The sequence below is a fragment of the Schistocerca serialis genome, chromosome 1 (genome assembly GCF_023864345.2).
Source record: "Schistocerca serialis cubense isolate TAMUIC-IGC-003099 chromosome 1, iqSchSeri2.2, whole genome shotgun sequence".
NCBI lineage: Eukaryota > Metazoa > Arthropoda > Insecta > Orthoptera > Acrididae > Schistocerca > Schistocerca serialis.
In genome coordinates this window covers 408,211,101-408,236,903 of record NC_064638.1, presented here as the reverse complement: position 1 = coordinate 408,236,903, position 25,803 = coordinate 408,211,101, and the positions used below count along the sequence as shown (strand labels likewise).

Sequence of the window (25,803 nt, the reverse complement as noted above, 5' to 3'; positions counted from 1 at the left end):
TTTTGGATTCCAATCCGTAATCTTTCACTGTGACTTATTGTACCCTAGATCGTATTCCTTTCTGACACGCTACAACGCTGATTTTTTAATCTGGCACCCTGAAATTATAGTTATTTATTTGGTTGTTATCTGTCTACTACCGTCGAACCTACGTTTCCTGTTACGAGTACATTAAATATTATCGGTAGTTTTGTCACGTCGCTCTTGCGATGACTTCCTACCTACCGTATAATCAATAGCAAGATCTTATAAACCTATGTACCACTTACACGATTATGGTTACAACTAGAAGTATTTTGATACAAGGTACGTACTTGAACTTGACTGCCAAGGCACTGTCTTATCAATGTACTTCGAGGACGGGACGGTAATAGTTTTTGATGGGTGTAGGTAAATCGACTATACGTAAAAAAAAAAAATTATCAATTTACTATCACCAGACACTTTTCGTTTCACAGCATCATCAGAAGTGCCGCACTGCAAAACTGTACAAAGAATAAATTTCATTCTCTTATTCTAGTAGAAACAGTTCGTGGAAGCAGCATCTTGCTCCGTTGAAGAGAAGGCGTTCTCGTCACCACGGGGAATAGGCTCAACAGGCGTTATTAGAGAATCTGACCGCGGCCACAGCGTAGGTGCCTCATGCATGGGACGTTCAGTTTACGTGGTTTATATTTATTTATTGTTGTTAACGAACTAAACCTACAGTCGCATTATCTAATGTGGACTGCATAACACCAACTGTAATTGTAAAAATGTTAAATCATGCATTCATACAATTATTATTTGCTGTTGAATAAATCTGCTACAGCTAAGCTAATGAATCCTAAGAACCAACCACCTTAAGCATTTATACAGAGTGATTGAGGCGGTCCTGCAGATGGGTTTTATGCAAACCGCAGTGCCTTCAAAAACCGCGCACTTGATGTTCATGTTCTTTTTCTCCCTATGTGAAAACTATTAATTCTTCAGACAAAATGAACGCAACCTTTTTGTAAGAAATTTAATGCAATTAAATTTTGTGCTGGGTTAAGTTTTCGCTAGAGGCGACGGTTTTAGAGCTAGTCAAGAAAAACGAGTTTGAAGGTCACTTTCGTGCGTCTTTCATGAATAATTCGAAAACTGCAGCCTCTAGCCAAAATGTATTCCAGTACAAAGATAGGTTACATTAGTATTCCAGAGGTTCTGTTCATTTTTGGTGTAGTGAGCGAGAGAACTCGAAAATCTTCCGCACAGTATTTGAAGGTGTTGCGCTTTGCATAAAACCCATCGGCGCCAGCAATTGAATCATCCTGTTTATGAAATGAATAAGTGGTTTTGAAAAGCGCATCAGTCACATTTTTTAAGAAAACAAAGTTAGAAGCCGAACTCGTTCTTTACGGTTGTATCTACCAATTTTTATTGCAAAGGGCACCAGTCCATTGCATATTGTCATATTTACTCTGTTTCGAAAATTCCGTATGGTTTGAACAGAGGCATCAGTCCAGACTAATGCCTTATTCAAAACAACTACGCTAACGCTCTGATGCGATCAATGGCGAAACTCTTATCAGTCCTATAATTCCTTGCAGGTAACGTTGTTGATATTTTTACTTTAGTTACATCTTTCTGAAAAGATGAATTCTGAATCTGACTTTCAAGAGGAAATAATCCCTGAATACCATAAAAGAGGAATAAAAAATCCTGATAGTTATGATTAAAACATCATAAAAACGGCAAAATTAACGAACTTGAATACATAGAGTATAGCGATAAAACTCTGAAGGCAGCTCTGCTGAACATGATTGCAAGTAAGTTGATAGCCTTAAAATATATGTTTGTGTGGATGTTATGGAACTACTTTATCTTATGTAAAACATGTAGGTTCAAATGGTTCAAATGGCTCTGAGCACTATAGGACTTAACAGCTGAGATCATCAGTCCCCTAGAACTTAGAACTACTTAAACCTAACTAACCTAAGGACATCACACACATCAATGCCAGAGGCTGGATTTGAACCTGCGACCGTATCGGTCTCGCGGTTCCAGACTGACGGGCCTAAAACCGCACGGCCAAAACACGTAGGAGTACGTACGTTTTATCTTCATAATGTAAATACCAAAGTGATCTCGGTTCCAAACGTAGTTAGATAACTTGGTGGTCAGAGCAGGGGTTGGTAGCCGGTAACCTGTGTTCGAAACCAATGTTTCTCTTACTGATAGAAATCTTTCAAAATGGCTAACAGAGTGGTTAGTTAAATCATTGAAATACGCCGAGGCGCGTAGAACCTGCCGCCTCATCTGTGTACGCCTGCTCCATGGCACAGAAACCACCATGGGTATCCTAGCGCGGCGCTAGAGCGACTATGTAGGAGGATGGCGCCCCAGTGCTTTCCGCTTCTCGTGTAGCCCATACCGTGATTGGCGGCAGTCATGATTAGGACGAGTGGTGGTGCTACGTGCTTACTAGATAGGTGACTAATTCAACTGCTGGTACGTCTGTTAAGCAGCAACAAGCAGAAACATTACTTAAACACGTCGTTGTAAAGTAGGCTACAGCTTCAGTCAGTGGCTACACATATAATGATAAACAATTTATTCTTCAAAGATGGAAAGTCGTTTATCAATACTTCACATGCCAGATCGATCATACTGTGTAGCTTCATCCTGCTGCATTTCTGTCACGTCACGACAAATCGCATCATGTTAGCCATCAGAGAGCGTCGGTGATATTATGTATATTGTAGTGTCTGTCATTCTTCAATAAGCGGTGTGTGATCCAAGTCGCTGTAGTGATTTAGTACTGTTCCCTTGTCTGATCCACAGGTATTTCTTTTCTCTACTTCGGTTACTGTTTTCCACTTAGCTTACAATGAAATGGTCTCACACTCAGAGGTACCAGGGTTCAAATGGCTGTCCATCCATCCAGATTTACGTTTTCTGTGGTTTCCCTAAGTAGCTTCGAATTTTTTTTTTTTTTTTTCTTTATTGAATTTCAATTCCCCCCCAAAGGGGGGCGGGCTGGCAGCAGCTTAGGACGCCGCTCTGCAGCCTACAGATTTTCTGACAAAGAGCAGGAGAATAAATAATAATAAAAAACAGGCGATAAAATCGGGGACTTAGTTAGCAACAAGGTGAAAAGAAAATGGGGAAATTAAAACAAGCAACAGAGGGATGATGAAGCGAATAAAAATACATACGGAGCAGACAGGGAAAACAATAGACAGTTAAAAAAAAAAAAAAACACGGCGACAGTCTGGATTCTGTTCGCAAAGTATATAAAATTCACACCCAGCGACAGCATGGTTTCTGTTCGCAACACAACACTGAATAGGCACTAGAACACAGCACAAAAAAGTCGGCAAAGGTGACACCACAGTCGAGAGCAGGTGGGGGGAAACTGGACAGGAGATGGGAAAACAAAAAGGGGGGGAAAGGAGAGTAAAAGCGAAGGGGGGGGGGGGGGGGGGGGAACCGGGAAAGGAGCTGATGGAGGATGAGGACCCATAAGAGGGGTAGGGGGCAGACGCGACAGGGGGGGGGGTAGGCAGAGGAGGGGAATACAACAGGACTGGGGGGGAGAAGGGAGGTAGGGAGAGCCGTAGTGGGGAGGAAACAGGACGGAAGGGGGGGGAAGAGGGAGCCCAGGGAAAGGACAGAGGAAAGGAGGGGGAGGGAGGATCACAGTTGATAGGAAGGATAAATGGAGGGAGAGAGGGCATCATCCGGGAGGGGGAGCTGACGGAAGCCACCTTGGGAAAGGAGACGGAGGGTGTAGAAATGGAGGGTAGGGGGGACACAACGGTGAAGACGTGGCAGGGGGCAAGGATGGGAGAGGAGAGGAGCAACCAGGGGGTGAGGGGGTTCAAGACGGCGGGAGGTGTAGAGGATGCGGATATGTTCGAGGAAGAGGAGCAGATGGGGGAAAGGAATGAGATCATAGAGGATCCGCGTGGGGGACGGGAGGCGGATACGGAAGGCGAGGCGGAGTGCATGACGCTCAAGGATCTGGAGGGACTGATAGAATTTGGGGGGGGCAGATATCCAGGCAGGACTGGCATAACAGAGGATGGGACGGATTAAGGATTTGTAGGTGTGGAGGATGGTGGAGGGGTGCAACCCCCTAGCTTCGAACAGAACACGCTTAATTTATATCCCTATCCTTCCCTCGTGCGAATCGAACTTCTGACAACCTCGTCGTGGACAAGACTTTAACCCTTGTCTTTCATTTATTTTATAATAATCATTTCATTAATTATTTTCAGAGTGTTCCATCACTTAACAGATATGGAGTACGAAAGCATCTCATAAATATACACAATGCCATCATATTATCGTGACCACTGCCTATGTTCTACGTCGAAATGCAGTAACCACTCACAGACAGCAGATGGCAGCACTAGCTGTGGAGGGTACATAAAGCGTGTCGAGGGGACGCGGAAGACAGTGTAGTCGTTGTCTTAATGCGGAAACGGAGCGATTTATCTGACGACCCTAAAGGCATAATGATTGGTTTCCAGGCCAAGGGTGGAAGCATTTCAGAAACGTCCAAGAATGTTAACTTATCGCGTGCCGCCATGGTTAGGGTAAACTGTGCGTGGCAAAATGGCGCTATCCAAAACCAGTGCTGAATCAAGTGTGGTCTACCACAAGTCATAGGTGACAGAGGTGAAAGATGGCTGCGGAGACCTGTACAGGCGAATAGACGTGTAATCGTTGAGCAGCTGATTGCCCAGATGAACCTAGGGGTTACCAACAGTGTCTCTTCAAGGACCGTTCTGTGAACGTTGCTTTATATGGGCATCCGCAGCGGGCGTCTAGTTCATGCATCCATGCTGACTGCTGTTCATCGGCGACGAAGGCTGGAATTTTCACATCAATACTGCAACTGGACATCAAGTGAAAGGTGACAGGTGGCGTTTTCAGATAAATCATGTTTTACAAGTTGTTGCTGTTGTGGTCTTCAGTCCTGAGACTGGTTTGATGCGGATCTCCATGCTATTCTATCCTGTGCAAGCTTCTTCATCTCCCAGTACTTACTGCAGCCTACATCCTCCTGAATCTGCTTAGTGTATTCATCTCTTGGTCTCCCTCTACGATTTTTACCCTCCACGCTGCCATCCAATAATAAATTGGCGATCCCTTGATGCCTCAGAACATGTCCCACCAACCGATCCCTTCTTCTAGTCAAGTTGTGCCACAAACTCCTCTTCTTCCTAATCCTATTCAGTACCTCCTCAGTAGTTATGTGATCTACCCATCTAATCTTCAGCATTCTTCTGTAGCACCACATTTCGAAAGCTTCTATTCTCTTCTCGTCCAAACTATTTATCGTCCATGTTTCACTTCCATGCATGGCTACACTCCATACAAATACTTTAAGAAGCTACTTCCTGACACTTAAATCTATACTCGATGTTAACAAATTTCTCTTCTTCAGAAACTCTTTCCTTGCCATTGCCAGTCTACATTTTATATCCTGTCTGCTTCGACCATCATCAGTTCTTTTGCTCCCTAAATAGCAAAACTCCTTTACTACTTTAAGTGTCTCATTTCCTAATCTAATTGCCTCAGCCTCGCCCGACTTAATTCAACTACATTCCATTATCCTCGTTTTGCTATTGTTGAACTTCATCTTATATCCTCCCTTCAAGACACTGTCCATTCCGTTCAACTGCTCTTCCAAGTCCTTTGCTGTCTCTGACAGAATTACAATGTCATCGGCAAACCTGAAAGTTTTTATTTCTTCTCCGTGGATTTTAATACCTACTCCGAATTTTTCTTTTGTTTCTTTACTGCTTGCTCAATATACAGATTGAATAACATCGGGGAGAGGCTACAACCCTGCCTCAGTCCCTTCCCAACCACTGCTTCCCTTTCATGTCCCTCGACTCTTATAACTGCCATCTGGTTTCTGTACAAATTGTAAATAGCCTGCCACCTTTGAAAGTGAGTATTCCAGTCAACATTGTCAAAAGCTTTCTCCGAGTCTACAAATGCTAGAAACGTAGGTTTGCCTTTCTTAATTTTTCTTCTAAAACAAGTCGTAGGGTCAGTATTGCCTCACGTGTTCACATATTTCTACGGAATCCAAACTGATCTTCCCCGAGGTCGGCTTCTACCAGTTTTTCCATTCGTCTGTAAAGAATTCGTGTTAGTATTTTGCAGCCGTGACTTATTAAACTGATAGTTCGGCAATTTTCACATCTGTCAACGCCTGCTTTTTTTTGGGATTGGAATTATTATATTCTTCTTGAAGTTGAGGGTATTTCGCCTGTCACATGCATTTTGCTCACCAGATGGTAGATTTTTGTCAGGACTGGCTCTCCCAAGGCTGACATTAGTTCTAATGGAATGTTGTCTACTCCCGGGGCCTTGTTCCGACTTAGGTCTTTCAGTGCTCTATCAAACTCTTCACGCGGTATCATATCTCCCATTTCATCTTCATCTACATCCTCTTCCCTTTCTATAACATTGCCCTCAAGTACATCGCTCTTGTATAGTCTCTCTATATGCTCCTTCCACCTTTCTGCTTTCCCCTCTTTACTTAGAACTGGGTTTCCATCTGAGCTCTTGATATTCATACAGGTGGTTCTCTTTTCTCCAAAGATCTCTTCAATTTTCCTATAGGCGGTATCTATCTTACCCCTAGTGAGATAAGCCTCTACGTCCTTACATTTGTCCTCTAGCCATGCCTGCTTAACAATTTTGCACTTCCTGTCGATCTCATTTATGCACCATTAAACAGAGGGTCGTTGGGATGTACGCTGTGAAACGATTGAAACCAAACACACTGTGTGCATTATTGTCTGGGAGAATATTTTCGTTGTGTTCCCTGGGTAATCTCGTCGTTCTTCAAACGACTATTTATCAACACAGTTATGGATATTATCCTTGAGGACGAAGTCCACCCTCTCATACAGTTTGTTTTTCCTCGACACGACGACATCTATCAGCACGACAATGCAACGTGTCACATAGCTTGCAGTGTACGTGCGTGATTCGAAGAACACGAAGTTTATTTTACCGTACTTCCCTGGCCACACAACTCCTCGGAATTAAATCCAATTGAGAATCTACGGAATCACCTCGATCGGGATGTTCGCGCCAGACGAGAACGCTAGCGCAATTGGTCGTGGCAGTGAAGTCGTCACGGCTCGACTTCTTTGTCGGCACCTTCCAGAACCTTATTTTTCCTTCACGTCTCTCAGCGGTCCAGGTTTTAGCTTTTGACAGCTGGTCACGCTAATGTGATTGGACCGAGGAAAGTCAGAGAGGTAGCCGAACACTTTTAATAATGATATCGGCTTTGGGCTGGAGACGTCACGGTTGCTTGCTCTCAGTTCAGGGATGTCTCCGCCGGCGTACGCAAACATACAAGCCACTTGCGCCCCGTCGTCCAGTCAGGAACACACCAGTGAACACTTCAAAAAATCACTACAACCTCATTAAATGGCCAGTCATGATCGTTTAGAATAATAAATGCGGGATATAATCTCCTTACTTTTGCGAAAGTCTGACACGGTGTCACTGTGTGCTGCCAGTTCACAGAAGAAGGCATCAGGAAGACACCAAAACCTGGGAGGTGAAGATCCTGGCAAGAACTACGCGGTTACAGTATCAAATAACTCTTTACATTATCGACAATGACTGCAAAAGTCTACGGTCGTGTGTGATCTAGGCGCAGTGCAGGGCAGCAGCGAGCAGCAGAGGAAAAGCTTCGCGACGCAGTGCGAACGCCCACTGAGAAGTCGGTATCGCGCAATATTTCCTTGCAAAACAACGAAAGACCTCATGGATCGTATTTCGGAGCTGGTTTCTGATGAGGAAGCGAACATACTAATATTATTGCATGACACTTCAAAATCAGAACGAAAAAAAGGAGACATGTCATCAAGAGAAAACTGACGGTGAATTCGTTTTTTTACGTCTAAATTTTCTGATAAGTAGTTTACTAACACCTTCTGTTTGAATCGAAGTCAGTTCGACGAGGTTCGTGAGCCTGTGTGGAAGCTTGTGACGCCCAAATACCACTTGGAAGTGAAGAAAAACTAGCTATTTTCTTTAGGTAAGTTTTATTCATATTTCTTGCTAAATGTAAATTTAGTCATTCTCATACCCGGGCAGTTGACAGTGTTCATGTGTTGAGCATGGGGTTTAGCAACTGAATTCGAAAGCATATCCATGGAGTCAAGGATGGACGTTGTCTTCTACATCTATACTTTGCGAACTACTGTGAAGTGCATGGCAGAGCACACATCCTATTGTACAAATTATTAGGACATTTACTCGGTGCATTCACATATGGAGCATGAGAAAAAATTATTACTTAAATGCCTCTGTGTGCTGTAATTATTCTAATCTTATCATCACGATCCTTGTGGAAGCGATATTTGGGGTCGTAGTATATTCCTAGAGTCGTCATTGAAAGTCAGTTTTTGAAACTTTATTAGCAGACTTTCTAGGGTTAGTTTCAGTCTATCTTCAAGAGTATGGCAGTTTATTTCTTTCAGCATCTCAGTGACACTCTTTCGTGGGTCTAACAAAACTGTGTGACGTATCAGTGAATTATATCGCAGTAAAACCGGAGTGTTCCGGATAGTTGAGCCAGAGGACTATAAATGTCCAGTAGAGAGGCTCCGTGTACGAGAAAGTACGTGACATGCAAGCAGTAATCTGGATCTCCGACAGTGAGGAGGGGAAAACGGCACGTGCCACCACTCCATTTCTCAGGGACTTTGCTCAATGGAAAAGGAGTCAAATTAAGCGAACACGTGTTTCCGTTAATCTGTCGATACTCGTTTCCGAGAAAAACAATGGTCGAAGTTTTCGAAGTAGAGTCAAAGTTCTCCATGTGGCTTTTAATGCGCGACACGCTCAGACGCTATCTTGGCTCAGTGATTAGCATCGAGGCTTTTTAATTTTGGCCCATGTTCGAAATTCGATGATTGTTTTCATTTATTTTATTTTATTTTTATTATTTACATTTATGTACCCATGTTCATAGAAGGTTACAGCACGAATGTTTCTTACCAGGGTAGGGGATACAAGAGCGTTCTATTAATTGTAAAATTACGACTAGATTTCACAATAAGTGTCTTACATTTATTACATAATATATGTGTGTATGATATGTTGAGGGGTTACAATCTCTTTAAATTTTCATATTCTGATATTTCATTCGCAGATCAATTCTTATATTAATTCTAATACTTCATTCATGCATTTGTTCATCAGGAAGATTTGGTGCGTATCCTTGGATGATACCGATCCTAGAGACATTCGAAACACAGATATTCCGAACACCGCAAGCATCACTCAAGACACGTTTGCCACAGTGGCATTTCTTCTTATGGATCTCTCACGGACAAAAAAAAGGAAAAAGAAAAACGAGTATTGTTAACATTGCTGAGGATTTCGTGCATTGGCAATAATGTCGCGGCCATCTATGCATAAAGGATCATTTTTCCGGGAACTGGCGCTTGAAACAAAACGGGAATTCTATCGAAAAAAATTGAAATAGTTTTCTCATTCTGTTTTTTTTTTTTTTTTTTCATCTGACATACAGTTAGTAGACGACTAGGGGAAACGCTATGTCAATATACATTGGAAAACATTCTTGTAGTAATCTTCTACTGATAACGATGTATAACGGAAAACAAAAATAAAAGTAATAATCGGTTTTCGTATACGGGGCGTAAGATTAAGAAGCCGCCACGCTTATCATTGTGCAACCATTCCGTCTAAAGATACCATGCGGTAAAAGGCATATGAAGTACCTCGAAGATACCTCGAAAACTTTGATCATCGTTTTTTCAGAAATGGTCGAGCATCTACAGATAAGTTGAGACACGTGTTCGCTTGTTTTGACCTCTCTTCCACTGAGCGAAATTCCTGGGAAATCGGGTTATGGTACTTGCCGTGTTCTCCTCTCCTCGTCAGTCGCAATACTCTGCAGCCTTGCCCTGCTTCCCAACTCGCGTTCTGTATCGAAAGTAAAAACCCATGAACCAAATCGGAAAATGAGTAGAGATAGTTTCTGGAGTACCAAAAGGAGGTGCGATAATGCCTCTACTCTTTGCAATTAGTATTACCGATCTAATGCAGTGGTTTCCAACCAGGGCGTAATTACTCCTCTGAGGGGCAAAATGTAACTTTCGGGAGGGTAAAATCAAATAGGTTCTGTTGTGCCTCGGTCAGACACTAAATATATTTTAAAGATCATAATGGTTACCACTATTTCGTAAGACTGTAATACTGATTACATAAGTTACCAATAATTATAACTTTTTCAAATGCTAACATTAGCGCCTGACACATTGTTGCGGAGGTTGAAACTTGTGAAATGAACGTATGAACAAGATCTACCGCACGTTGTCCATCCGCTACACACATGCTTTGCACTTTCAACCATTCATCTATGACAATAAACGTGCTACATATACGTCATATATGCTTACATATCTCATGAAGATGGTTTCTATGAGTTGTTAGTAGATCCCGCAATGGACTACAAACTGTTTCATTATTCACTATGCAATTGTAAATGAACTGATTGACAGCACAACAGTACCCACACTCTTCTGTCAAACCTTCCGGGATGTACCCACACTGTATTATCATTAATGTTTTGGACATCATTACACTGACGGAAAGAACTCGCAACACCAAGAATGTAGTGTTCGACATAAGCCAAAGTTGGTAGCTGACTGTCTACATCTGAAAGATGATGCTATTCAAATTTCACGCCATTCGTAAAAGAGTGGCGCCAGTAGCACCAGTGTGAGGATACGAATCAGGTTTACTTGAATACACGCTGTAACGGCAGTCAGCGTTAGTTACATTTGATGTTGGACATGGTGAGTTGATGTTAGTCAAGAAGGCCTTTTAGGCGACAAAGACGCCATTATCAACACCTCATTGAGTATGAATGAAGTCGTGTAATAGGACGACGAGAAGCTGTACGTTTCTTCTGTGATACTGCAGAAAGACGGGCAGGAATGTAGCCACTGCACTTGATTGCTGGCAGCGAGGGTCACTCCCTCTGCATATGGCAATGGCGCGTCGACCTGCATCTGCAGCTGCAATATGAGTAGCAGGTAGCACCACAGTGACACAACGAACTGTTGCATATCGGTCACTTCAAGGACAGCTCCGAGCCAGTTGCCCGTGTGCGTCCCACTGACCCCATTCGCGACTTCAGTGGTATCAAGCGAGAGCTCATTGGAGGGTGGAGTTGAGGCCTAATGAAAGCTGATTCTGTCTCGGTGCCAGTGATGGCCGGAGTTTTGATTTCGTATGACAGAAGGAGCCCGGTACGACAGTCTTGTGATTCGACCTGTTGTGCTGTTATTCATGAACAGCATACCAGGGGATGTTTTCGAACAGGATAACGCTCGCCCATATACCGCTGTTGTATCCCAACATTGTCTGCAGAGTTCGACATGCTTCCTTGGCCTGCTCGATCATCACTTCTGCGTCCAGTCGAGCACACAAGGAATATCATCAGACGATAACTCCACTTTCATCCACAAACAGCATTAACCGTCCCTGCATTGACCGACTAAATGCAACAGGCAAAGAATTTCATCCCAAACTGATAGCAGACACCTATACAACACAATACATGCACGTTTTCAGCCTTGTATTCAACAGTTTGCTGGTTATACCGGTTACTAATCTAACGGTATGTCACATTTGCAGTGGCTTATCTTGGGCTTACATTAACCAGTGGTCTTGCAATGTTAGTCACTTGAATTTGCAACCTAGACAAATGTATTCCCAAAGTTTCGTTACTCTACGTTACTTATTTTTTGGTGTTCCGGTTTGTATTGGTGGCAGTGGTAAGACAGAAAGTATTAAGAACCTTTATTCCAATTTCTGCCATTTCGGAAGTAAGGAGTTCAGGAATCAAACGGTTTACAAACAGTTGGCGTAAGTATAGTGCATACATATTAATTTGGTTGATTTTAAATGGGGTGTGGGTATAGGATGTGCCGCTAGAGAGGGGGGCGGGGGTGTTGCAGTGAAAGCATGTCCTGTTTCAAGTGCCTGCCTTCAAAGTGGACAGTTAGCTTATTTTCTAACAAGAGATGCACTAAAGATTAATTCATCATTCTATAAAAAAATTTGTTACAAATAATGCGTACTGGTTATCTCATTGATTCATTAGTTCGTGGTCTAACAAAATAAATATCATTATCTAAAGTCGTTTTAAAACTGATTGTTCAAAGAAAATTATTTTTTTATACTACATTTAGGTTAAACGCTAATGTTGATGCTGGTCGGGGAAGGAGGTGGAGTGCTAATACCTGACTGCAGTGAGGGGTAACAATCTCACAAAAGAGGGGAACCACTGATCTAGTGTATAACACTGGGGGTCAATGTGGCTGATCACGAAGATGCTGATGTCTCTAGAAAGGTTGCTGGTTATACCGGTTACTAATCTAACAGCATTTCACATTTGCAGTGATCTTGCAATGTTAGTTACTTGTATTTGCAACCTATACGATTCGTGCACGGGTTGGCAGTTGAACAGTAAAGAAAATAAATGTAACGTATTGCTTACAAATTTCTTCTTCTTATTATTCTCCTTCTCTTCTTCTTTAAAGTGATCAGGCCCAGAAGACTTCAGGCTGCTACAAGTTTCCTCCTCCATTGTATTCTGTCCAGTGCTGCTATCCGCCATCTGTTTACATCTGTTAATGCTTGGTTTAAATCTTCATGGAGGCCATCCCTCCAACACTTCTAGGGTCTCCCTGGCGGTCTCTTTCCTGTAGGTGTGAAATCCAGGAGCTTCCGAGGCCATCTGTGATATTCCATCCGGGCCACATGGCCAACTCACTGCATTCGTTTGGCTTTGAGAGTTCCTGCTATGTTGAGCTACTGGTATAGTTCCTCAAGCACTTGTTTCTGTCTGATCCTCCATTCCCCTGAGTCTGCATCCAGAAATCGGACCGAAGATCTGCCGAAGCACTTCTTTTCTCAAAAACTAGGAGCTTACAAATAGGAGAGAGAAATCCACTACTGTTCGATTGCACTATAAGTGACAAATCACTGGAGACAGGTACCTAGAAGAAACCAAATGGGGTGACCTAAAGTGAAATATGTACATAAAACAAATAGTAGGAATAGCAGATGCCAGAATATGACACACTGGGAGAATCTTAAGGCAATGTTAACTCGTCCTCGTCCGCCCCGATAGGTGAGTGGTCAGTGCGGTGGTCTCTCAGGCGTCACGCCAAGGGGACCGGGTTCGATTCCCGGCCGGGTCGGAGATATTCTCCGCTCAGGGACCGGGTGTTGCGTTGTCCTCATTGTCATTTCATCACCAGCGGAGGAAGGTAACGGGAAACCACCACTGGAAACACTTTCCTAGACGCTCATGCGGTGGACCTCTCTGACGAGGATTCCCCAATGACAAGACCTGCCGTAAGAAGTAGTGTACAAAAGACTTGTTAGATTGATTCCTGAGTACTGATTATCAACTTGTGAATAGGTTTAATAGAAGATAACGGGAAGATCCAACGAAAGGCGGCGCCTTACATCTTGAGAACTTTCACTCGACTCGAGTGAAAATTCTCAAGACGTTACAGCGTTAGACGCTACAGGAGAGGCGTCCGCATCACGGAGAGGTCTGCTGATGAAATTTCGAGAGCATACGTTCGAGAAAGAGTCGACAACATACCACTTCTTCCCGCAGAAGTTTCGCGACATGATCACGACGAGCAAATTAGAGAAACTGGATATCATATCAAGCTCTACCGACAGCCGTTCTTCCCACGTTCCCACGCACCATTTGTGAATAGACAGGAAAATGATACCGTCGACCATACACCAGAAGGCGTCTTATAGAATCTCAACAACACGAGCCGCACTGCTGTGCCGTCCGCCCCCGGTAGCTGAGTGGTCAACGCGACAGAATGTCAATCTTAAGGACCCGGGTTCGATTCCCGGCTGGGTCGGAGATCTTCTCCGCTTAGGGACTGGGTGTTGTGTTGTCCTAACCATCATCATTTCATTCCCATCGACGCGCAAGTCAAATCGAAAGACTCGCACCCGGCGAACGGTCTACCCGACGGGAGGCCCTAGTCACACGACATTTACATTTTTACTGCTCTGCCTTGTATCGTGTGTGCTCAATGTGCGCCTGACCTAAGTCTAAATACGTCGTGGATATTTTTTTCTCCTTACAGTCCTCGCCGTAGGAGACAGTCCCGTAGCATGTGGCACTGTATGGCAATTTCACCCACAGTCGAACTGTCCGCGGTTCTTGAAGCAGGAGCCCGTCCTGGTGGCTGTGTCCTTGTTTGACGGCATTGACGGCACTTGCCTTCCGGCCAGTGTCCGGCGCGGCGCGTTTTATTAGCGGGCTTTGCTGCGCCACTGGCCGCTCACGGCCGCCATGTAAACACGCCGCACCGCCCCGCAGCGCAGCACTTTGATCTTGCCAGACTTACTGCTTATCGAGCACGTATTGTTGCTGCTGTCCGCCGAAGGCGCTCGGACATCCACCGGAGTTCCCGTGTTAAAACACGAGACAAAGTCCAACAGCGGCTCCTAAGCTCGGATTACCGCGGTAAAGTCATTAGACGGCTTCGCAACAAGCTGCAAACAAAGAACGAGTATGTGGCGCTGTTGCTTTGCTGGGCTTTGGTCCTCTTTACGGTGTGGGCGAAAATTATAATCTTATGCTATTAACAATTAATTTCTGCTGAAAGAGTTGTAGGTAGTGCTGAGCCTGGAGGTTTAATCACGGTTCATTAGGAGACGGTTCCTGTATACCCGCGAGGGATAGCCGAGTGCGTTGACGCGCCTATTTCGGAATAGCAACGCCGGTCGCCGATCGTGTCCGCCCTCCGGTTTAACGACGATCGTTGGTGCGCCGGCCACCCTGCATTTTGTCTTTGGACTGTTTCCCACACCCAACTAGATAAGTACCGGGCTGATTTACACGTTCCGCTTCAGACACGCGATTTGTGAAAATTTAGACATCTTCCCTACTCTAGGCTCAGTCAGAGAGGAACACGAGTTTTGTCCCGGGAGAAGGGGTGGCGTTTAGAGATGATGATGTTTGGTTTGTGGGGCGCTCAACTGCGTGGTCATCAGCGCCCGTACAATTATCCAATCTTTGCTCAGTCCAATTTCGCCACTTTCCTGGATGATGATTAAATGATGAGGACAACACAAACACCCAGTCATCTCGAGGCAGGTGAAAATCCCTGACCCCGCCGGGAATCGAACCCGGGACCCCGTGCTCGGGAAGCGAGAACGCTACCGCGAGACCACGAGCGGCGGACGGGGTGGCGTTTAGGAAGGGCACACGACCAGACACTGTCACTAACATTTCTTCAACTGATACGGCAATGCCAATCGCGTAGTCGAACGAGACAAGGCAACTGAACGTTTACAAATGGTTCAAATGGCTCTTAACACTATGGGACTTAACATCTACGGTCATCAGTCCCCTAGAACTTAGAACTACTAAAACCCAACTAACCTAAGGACATCACACACAACACCCAGTCATCACGAGGCAGAGAAAATCCCTGACCCCGCCGGGAATCGAACCCGGGAACCCGGGGGACGTTTACACATACAGTATAGAGCTAGTGTGAAGAAGCTTTTGCCCGATGATTAAACGGAGAAGATATGAATGTTACGTCGCGTAGAAGGCGGCTGGAGACAGTCAGGAGCTACACACTCGTGTAGTGACAGTGTGACTACTATGACAGCGTTCTTACGAAGCCACCTGGTTGTGTTGGTCTGCGGACTGTCGGAATTAGTTAGACCACTCAGTAATTGAAAACTATTGTCTTCGCACGAATCTAGCTGAGAGGTTGACATACAGAATCTGATCTACGGAATGTTCGACGACGTTTTCGAGTCATTCGCAGGTTGGTACTTCCTTAGCAAGTGATTGCGCGGCTCTGTTGATAGTAATCTGACCCGCGCAGCAGACGGAATATGAAGGCTGCGGAAGCTGAATTACTTTTCGGAGCAACTAATTCCACGTAGTCAACCAAGGCAACCCAGTCTTCCGTAGATTTAATCCTTGTTTGCAACGCCCATGTTAGGTGTAGAGCTACGAAATTTTCGTAAACTGTTTAATTACTATACGTCGATTATTTTATTTACTAAGGCGAAGCATTTGAATCAATATTACTTATGCTAAATATAATGTTATAGGTATTCTTGCCGCGCTAAACTTGAGTAAAATGTCGAGTTTTCGACGACTTCCACCACTAATAATTTCGGGAGCGCGCTGCTACTGATATTTACACTACCAACAAGTCGGTAACCAACTATATATTTTTCATGTATATTCACGTAACTTTAGAATTCGTTAATTGCCGAAAAAAATACCCATAACAATAATAAAATGTCAGATTGTAAACTGAGAACAGAGTATCTCCATAATTCGTAGACTTTACGAAGTTCTGCAGTATTTCGAATTCTATTACTGAAATATAGAAAAACTGGTAGCTATCAAAATGAAACTTTTTCCTAAGGAAAACGTAAGAGGTTAGAAATCTGAACTGGGTTCGTAATTTTGTATTGTATCTTGTTTCTAAGATTACTATTTCAATAAGCGGTGCCTGTTTCATGCTTGATACAGGTTATGTCATCGACCCCGTGATAATGGTTTGCTACAAACTGTCTTGATCCATTATTACTGCTGTCTATACAGTTTAAAGTCAATAGTCGGCCGAAGTGTTGATGAAGGTAGAGGACTTCTACTTCTCAGAAGCCTTATTCAAATGCTCATCCTGCCATTCAAATTTAGATCTACCGTGTTTTCCTTAAACAGCTTAAGACAAATGCTCGGATGGTTCCTTCGAAAAGGAGACGCATCTGACTTGCTTTCCCCATATGAGATTGCGTTCCGTTCCTGATGATACCGTCTTTGACGAGATGTGAAACCTTAATCTTACTGCCTCCCATCAGGTTCAGTAAGATAAGGAATTATGATGAGATTACGCAAACCGTCGACGAGCAATATCTTAATTATTACCTCTTATTATCTCCACAGACGTTTTGTATCTCGGTATCGTATAGGTGCTCTTTTGTGAAATTTTGCGAAGAGTTAATTTCAAATAATTGTATTTCAGTACAAAACAGCTCCTGAGAATATACGTCACTACATGAGGGATTACAGGCGCGTCGCACGCTGTCATGTCTATCCGTGTTTTTACGTGGATGCAGTCTGTCTCTTAATGGCGTAAGAGTATAATCGGTGACTTCCACTCGCATTAGTCATCTTCAGAACCTCCCCCCCCCCCCCCCCCCCCCCAGTCAATCCCCCCAGTCCTCACATCTCCGTTCAGTAGGCTTCAAATACCGTCACGCAAAGGCTAGAAAACTGAATGTTTGAACCGAATTTAATCTTTGATTTTGCTCTTGAATCATTAACAAAATAAACGCAATAGTTACACATTTTCTGACGGAAGTCTCACGAATTCCAGTTGAATATAAGTACGGTGTATTGGGACTGTAATTCTGACCCGTACGTTGGGGAGAGGTGGGGGTAGGTGGTTAAAATGGTTCTGAGCACTATGCGATTTAACATCTGATGTCATCAGTCCCCTAGAACTTAGAACTACTTAAACCTAACTAACCTAAAGACATCACACACACCCATGCCCGAGGCAGGATTCGAACCTGCGACTGTAGCAGTCACGGGTTCCAGACTGAAGCGCCTAGAACCGCTCGGCCACAGTGGCCGGCTGGAGGTAGGTTCATCTGACGAAAAATGTAGTTTCTTCTCTGGCATCAATGTTCGTATTCCGGTTTTGCATTCATTTCCATTTCCTTCGATGATTTGGGAACTCATTCTACGGTCAGTCTGCCCATCGGTGACCATCGTATTTGTCTCTTCTAAATGGGTGAATTGAAGGCATTGAGACGTCATCATCCCCCGTTAGAGGAATTGATCCGTATTTGACTGTTCTACAATTTCATACAACTCTGATCACACAATACCCCACAACCGAGGCTTAGACTCCACTGGTGTTGCTGCTTCAGTAGGTTTATTTCTGTGAATCAACATATAGCGTGTTTTAACTTATAATTACTTAGTTTACTCAGGACCACCTGAGCACATTCCATTATGCTCTTAGGAAACAAAGCGTGAGAGCCTAGAGAATTTTTCTCTACTCTCTCGCAACGTGAGCAGACAAGCGTCGAAATGGAAAGGGGACTAGAATCTTTATAGCAGAAACGACAGTACTGAGACGGTAGACCTTGGTTTGTGTGCCGGGGAAAAACTGCCAGCAGGCGCTATTAGCAACAGCGCAAAGACTGTGGCAGGTTTCCAACAAGTTGCTGGTTCCATTCCCGCTGCTATACTTTATGCGATTACAGTTAATTCTCGGTGTTATCTCCTGTGTTACAGATGGCGACTGTAGATGTTGATGTCCACATAGGCATGGACACCTGTGTTTCTTTGTGTGTGTATAGTTATGTATGAAAGACAAGACTATATAAGCCATTAGCACGATGACAGATACTGTGGAAAGCGAGCATACAACAAACGAAGGAAGTAACGTCTGCACCAGAATGAAGCAGCGGTTAAAATTGCCGACAGTCGTTTTGAATGACGATGATATTTGGTTTGTGGGGTGCTCAACTGCGCGGTTATCAGCGCCCGTAAAATTTCGAGATCTTTACGCAGTCCAGTCTCGCCACTTTCACGAATGACGATGAAATGATGAGGTCAGCACAATTATTCATTATCCGCCTCCATAGCTAAGTGCTCAGCGTAGATGGCTGCCATGCGGAGGACACGGATTCGATTCCCCACACGGCCAAGCATTTTTCGTTGGTGGGAGAACTGGTACAGGGTGGGATCCCAGAAGTGGCGGCCAGTCGACAAAATGGCCGAGCGAGTGGCGTGCTGCCCAAATGCGTCTCCACACCGTGTTCCCATGACGCCACAAGACAGAGGGTGACACAGCTGCCGGTCGACATCCCTTGGGCAGTCGAGGCCTGGAAGAGGAGGCCATTAGGTTAGAAATGTGTTCAGTTTTGCAGCATTAAGTAGAAGGGAGAAGAAATTGTTCATGAGATTCAAAATATTTCCCACCACTAATTAGCGGAAAATTACGATATCTTAGAAGAATTTTCGATTGGAGTTGACAATATAAGGATCACGGAATTTTGATTACTTTTCTTTTCTGAGTGTCATTCTTCTGATTGCTCTGCTGTGGCCCGCCACGCATTCCTCTTCTAAGCCAACCTCTTCATCTCAGAGTAGCATTTGTACCCTAAATCGTCAGTTGTTTCTTGGATGTCTTGCTCTACAGTTTTTATCCTCTGCAGCTCCATCTGATACCATAGAAGGTAATCCCTGATTTCTTAACTTATGTCCTGTCGTCATTTACCTTCTTCTTGTTAATGTTTTCCATATATTACTTTCGTGACCGATTCTGTGGAGACGTTTCTCATTCTTTATCTTATCAGTCTACATAATTTTCTACAACCTTCTATAGTACCACGTGTCAAACGCTTCTTTTATTTTTTTCCGGTTTTTCCACAGTCCATGATTCGTTATCGTACAATGCTGTACATTCTCAGGTAAGGAACCACCCTGGAATTCACCTCAATCTATTTACAAAAACCATGGAAAAGCAAAACTTCCATCGCCGGATAGGGATATGAAACTTGGTTCTCCTTTATGCAAGTACAGTGTCTTTATTACTGTGCATCGCCTCACTCGGTAATATAAATGACACAACAGAAGAAATTTATTACAACTGAGGAAAGATATCTTCAATAACACAACTCACTAATGTCTACTGGGATTAAGCTCTGAATTTTTTTGAAATCAGATGTCAGAAGATGCATATGAAACTCGGAAAGTGGGAAGCATTATAAACTAAAATTTTTCGGAATTTGGTCCTCCATAAGGTTGTAAAAATGCACAAAGTACCACGTGACGAGATACAAAAGGGGAGAGGCAAAGGGAGGGACAGTGTAAGAGAGAGAGAGATAGAGAGATTTTTTGTTGGAGGGGGGAGGGGGGAGAGAGATCTCTGTAAACATTATTATCAAAAATTTGTAAGATTTTTTGGAGATAGAGTGAGGCAACCATGAGCATTTAAAGCGACCCTGATTGGAAAAGTCGGGGCAGAGAGAGATTAGAATATGTGGAATTGATAATCGACGATATTCGGGGTAGTAGATATGCGAAGCTATAAAAAGTGTAGCTGAAGCTTTGAAGAGAAAGACAGAAAAGGAAAGTAGCAGTATTAAAGGCATGCTATAGGTAAATATTGCACCTCATCTAGTTGTGCGAAGGGAGTAATCAGGTGTGCTCAAGAAGTAAACTGAGAATCTTGTGAAGTAGATGGTGTCAGACGTTGGGAATGAAAAGGTTGTTTCATACGTTACCTGTGCATGATCTGTTAGGTTCATTTCAGGAGAAGTATTTCGCCACGTCGTTACTTGAAATTTGCAAAAATATTTATAAATCTAAATTAAAGTGCTATTTGCTCTATGTGTTCCAACCTGTTTCGTTATCCCATAAACAGGCTATGTGTAGCGCCTAACTGGCACGCAAGCTTGTTTCTCCAAAGGAAGATCAGTAACAAATACTGCACCACGAGAGAGCAACGCTTACACATAGTGAAGCAGCCTGCCCAAATCTTATTGACAAATACAGCCAAATGGCCTATATTTAAGATCTGGACGGTCAGTAAGGTTGCCTTTTCCAGAAGTCCAAATGTTTACAGTGCAGGATTGTACGATCCCAGGAATGGATTTTGGGACCGCGCCTCCATGGGAACAATGAGCCCTTCTCTAGCCTTCTGCATATACGACTTACCTGGTCAGTCCAGATCTCTATAGTCCTCTGTAACTATAACGCGTTATTTGAGGATGCCAGGTTCGATGCAAGTGCATTTCTGGTAATGAGATCCTCATCTCCTTCTGTCTAGTCCTTGGATTAAGAAATTATTCATCGACGCTCATGTCATGGGGCTAAGGCCGATGGTTGACGAGCTGTAAAGACTTCAGTGCAGTATTCCCGGTAGTTCACTGGAATGATTGGACATACAGCTTGGGAGATGGAGCTTCCCGACCCGTTTTACATAAACGCCACGACATTCCTCCGGAGACCGTAGCTTGTGATGTCTCTGCCTTCAAAAATCGGATCAGTTTATCAGTACTATTCCATGATTTTTATCCTGTCGCTTAACATATTTCTTTTCCTCGGTATAGCGCAATCTCGTTGTAATCACTGTTCTGGTGATAAACGGATTATTTATTCCTTGCTCAGTTTTCTGTGTGGGTTCCTCTAGTCATGTCCTAGTTCATGAACCACGGGCAACGTATGAGTGGCCAAGTAAGTGGTCCCGACAGTCGGGATACCAGTTACTTTGGAATAAGGCTGGGCATCTCGGACATATTCTGAGTCGTGGCCACCTTCGTGCTTATACGGCAAAGACTGCCAAATCCACCGGTTAGTCCCTCAACCGTTAGGGGTAACACTCAATGGGACTCGGGGCAAGTAAGGCTAGCAACCTGCTTCCCTGGTACTTTAAATATGATGCTGGCAACAATCAGAGCAAAATGCCTCGGACCTTTGGAGGAGCCGGAGTACCACCTCTAACTGACAAACCAGGGATTCCTAAGATACGACTTGGCAAACAAATGGTAATGAGATGGGGAGCTATTAATATCAATGGGGGCTGCTCTGGGAAGAAGGTAGAGTTGGCAGAGGCTGCAAGTAATATGGGGCTGGACGTTTTAGCTATTAGTGACATTCGGGTAAGGGGTGAGAAAGAAGAGGAAGTGGGGGAATACAAGGTCTACCTGTCAGGAGTCAAAGCGGGAATAGCACAATGGGGTGTAGGGCTTTACATCAGGAAAGAAATGGAACCCAGCGTAGTTGCAATAAGGTATGTAAACGAACGACTGATGTGGATAGATTTGACAGTGTCTAGCAAGAAAATTAGGATTGTGTCAGTATATTCGCATTGTGAAGGAATAGATCAAATAATATGGATAGTTTTTATGATGCACTCAGTGATGTAGTTGTTAGAGTAAAGGACAAGGACAGTGTTCTGCTCATGGGTGACTTTAATGCCAGGATTGGAAATCGAACAGAAGGGTGTGAAAAGGTTATGGGTAAATTTGGAGAGGATATGGAGGCCAACAGGAACGGGACACAACTCTTGATTTCTGTGCCAGTATGGGCTTAGTAATCATAAACTCCTTTTTAAACATAAGAACATTCGCTGGTATACTTGGGAGGAGGAGGAGGAGATTAGTGTTTAACGTCCCGTCGACAACGAGGTCATTAGAGGCGGAGCGCAAGCTCGGGTAAGGGAAGGATGGGGAAGGAAATAGGCCGTGCCCTTTCAAAGGAACCATCCCAGCATTTGCCTGAAGCGATTTAGGGAAATCACGGAAAACCTAAATCAGGATGGCCGGAGACGGGATTGAACCGTCGTCCTCCCGAATGCGAGTCCAGTGTGCTAACCACTGCGCCACCTCGCTCGGTGTGGTATACTTGGGAAAGCAGGGGAACCATATCTGTCATTGACTATATAATAACAGATCAGGAATTCAGGAAGGCTGTGAGGGACACACGTGTATTCAGGGGATTCTTTGACGACACTGATCATTATTTAATCTGCACCGAAATTGGTATTGTGAGGCCGAAAGTGCAGGAGGTCAGGTCCGTGTGTAGGAGGATAAGAGTGGGGAAACTTCAGGATAAGGAAATCGGGCACAAGAATATAACAGTGTTCTAAGAAAGGTACCGGTTAGTTGAATGTAGTCAATTAGAGTCATTGGAAAAGGAATGGACAAGGTACAGGGACACAGCACTAGAAGAATGTCTTGGAAGAGTAGCGTGTAAAGGTAGGATGGAGCAAACAGCTTGGTGGAATGACACAGTCAAGGCAGCCTGTAAAAGGAAAAAGAAGGCGTATCAAAAATGGCTACATACTAGAACTCAGGTAGAAAGAGAAAGTTATGTTGAAGAAAGAAACAAAGCCAAAAAGATAATCCCAGCATCCAAGAAGAAATCTTGGGAAGACTTTGGAAACAGGTTGGACACTTTTGGTCAAGCTGCTGGAAAACCATTCTGGACTGTAATTAGCAGTCTTCAAAATGGCTCTGAGCACTATGAGACTCAACTGCTGTGGTCATAAGTCCCCTAGAACTTAGAACTACTTAAACCTAACTAACCTAAGGACATCACACGCATCCATGCCCGAGACATGATTCGAACCTGCGGCCGTAGCGGTCGTGCGGTTCCAGACTGTAGCGCCTTTAACCGCTCGGCCACTCTGGCCGGCTTTAGCAGTCTTCGAAAGGGAGGTAGGAAGGAAATGACAAGTATTTTGGACGGATCAGGAAAACTGCTGGTGAATCCTGTGGATTCCTTGGGCAGATGGAGGGAATATTTTGAAGAGTTGCTCAATGTAGGTGAAAATATGATCAGTAATGTGTCAGATTTAGATGTACAATGGGATAGGAATGATGATGGAAATAGGATCACATTTGAGGAAGTGGAGAAAATGGTCAATAGATTGCAGGGCAATAAAGCAGCTGGGTTGGATGAAATTAAGTCGGAACTCATCAAATACAGTGGAATGTCAGGTCTTAAATGGCTACACAGGATAATTGAAATGGCCTGGGAGTCGGGACAGGTTCCTTCAGACTGGACAAAAGCAGTAATCACACCAATCTTTAAACATGGAAACAGAAAAGATTGTAACAAAGACAGAGGTATCTCTTTAATCAGTGTTGTGGGTAAAATCTTCTCAGGTATTGTTGAATGGAAAGCGCTAGTATTAGTTGAGGACCAATTGGATGAAAATCAGTGTGGGTTTAGGCCTCTTAGAGGTTGTCAGGACCAGATCTTTAGCTTACGGCAAATAATGGAGAAGTGTTATGAGTGGAACAGGGAATTGTATCTATGCTTTATAGATCTAGATAAGGCATATGACTGGGTTCCTAGGGGGAAGTTATTTTCTGTTCTACGAGATTATGGAATAGGAGGCAAACTTTTGCAAGCAATTAAGGGTCTTTACATGGATAGTCAGGCAGCAGTTAGAGTTGACGGTAAATTGAGTTCATGGTTCAGAGTAGTTTCAGGGTTAAGACAAGGCTGCAACCTGTCTCCTCTGTTGTTCATATTATTTATGGATCATATGTTGTAAACAATAGACTGGCTGGGTGAGATTAAGATATGTGAACACAAAATAAGCAGTCTTGCATACGCGGAAGACTTAGTTGTGACGGCAGATTCGATTGAAAGTTTGCAAAGTAATATTTCAGAGCTAGATCAGAAATGTAAGGACTATGGTATGAAGATTAGCATCTCCAAAACGAAAGTAATGTCAGTGGGAAAGAGGTATAAAGGGATTGAGTGCCAAATAGGAGGAACAAAGTTAGAACAGGTGGACGGTTTCAAGTACTTAGGATGCATATACTCACAGGATGGCAACATAGTGAAAGAACTGGAAGTGAGGTATAGCAAAGCTAATGCAGTGAGTGCTCAGCTACGATCTACTCTCTTCTGCAAGAAGGAAGTCAGTACCAAGATTAAGTTATCTGTGCATTGTTCAATCTTTCGACCAACTTTGTTGTATGGGAGCGAAAGCTGGGTGGATTCAGGTTGAGGTTACGGATATGAAAGTAGCTAGGATGATTGCAGGTACTAGTAGATGGGAACAATGGCAGGAGGGTGTCCACAATGAGGAAATCAAAGAAAAACTGGGAATGAACTCTATAGATGTAGCAGTCAGGGCGAACAGGCTTAGATGGTGGGGTCATGTTACACGCATGGGAGAAGCAAGGTTACCCAAGAGACTCATGGGTTCAGCAGTAGAAGGTAGGAGGAGTCGGGGCAGACAAAGGAGAAGGTACCTGGATTCGGTTAAGAATGATTTTGAAATAATAGGCTTTACACCAGAAGAGACACCAATGTTAGCACTGAATGGGAGATCATGGAGGAATTTTATAAGGGGGACTATGCTCCAGACTGAACGCTGAAAGGCATTATCAATCTTAAATGATGATGATGATGATGATGTTCAGTTTTCACATAAATAACTTATACTTAAATATTTTAAGAGTCGTTGCAAGCGATAATATTATCCGTAAAGTAGGCCGTCAAAAATTTCTTCAAAGCTTTATCCCAGTTTACTGTCGGCTTGTGAGTGCTCTTAACGCCCGAAGTACGAAGCTCTCTAGTAGCAATATATGCATCAAGCTTCATATTGTTTACGGAACAGCGAACACACTAAATTTTTGTGCAGTACCGTCAACATCATCCGCCTTTATATTGTTATTTATGAAACACGCGGAGGCCGCAGTGAAATTGGGCCTTATGATTCACGATGCCACTAGAGCTGTACCTACAAGTATTATTAGCTCTGCTGCTTCAGCGCTGATCATCACACAGAATTCTAGCCAATTTTAACCAGAGAAACAGTTTCCCGCAAGTTTAGACATTTCTTGCGGTTTTTAGAGAGGTTTACGTCACGCACGTAATTGGAATTTAGTACATACAATGGCATCTGCACAGGCAGAGTTCTTTCCCAACCCTGTTCGACATTTTTATGGGTTATCTGGTAGCCATAATACGGAAACTCACCTCCCGGAAATTTTTGTATGCCAATGATGTACTCCACGTGCCCTATGAAGACAACTAGCTAATGGTTTCAAATTACCAAGACTTTGCAAATTCTAATACCTTTTTGTCTGTAACAACAGAATATGAAGCCATACATGCAGTATCGCCCGAACATAAACGACATTCAATAATGGCTCACATTCAGAAGAGCCCCGTGAGACCGAAAAACTCCA

At 43.7% G+C, this 25,803-nt stretch overlaps 1 long non-coding RNA gene across 1 annotated transcript in view; it reads left to right on the top strand.

The window, feature by feature from the left end:
• LOC126471887 (uncharacterized) overlaps positions 1 to 25,803 on the top strand; it is a 392,155-nt gene that overhangs the window by 225,292 nt on the left and 141,060 nt on the right. The gene's annotated exons all lie outside the window — the stretch shown is intronic.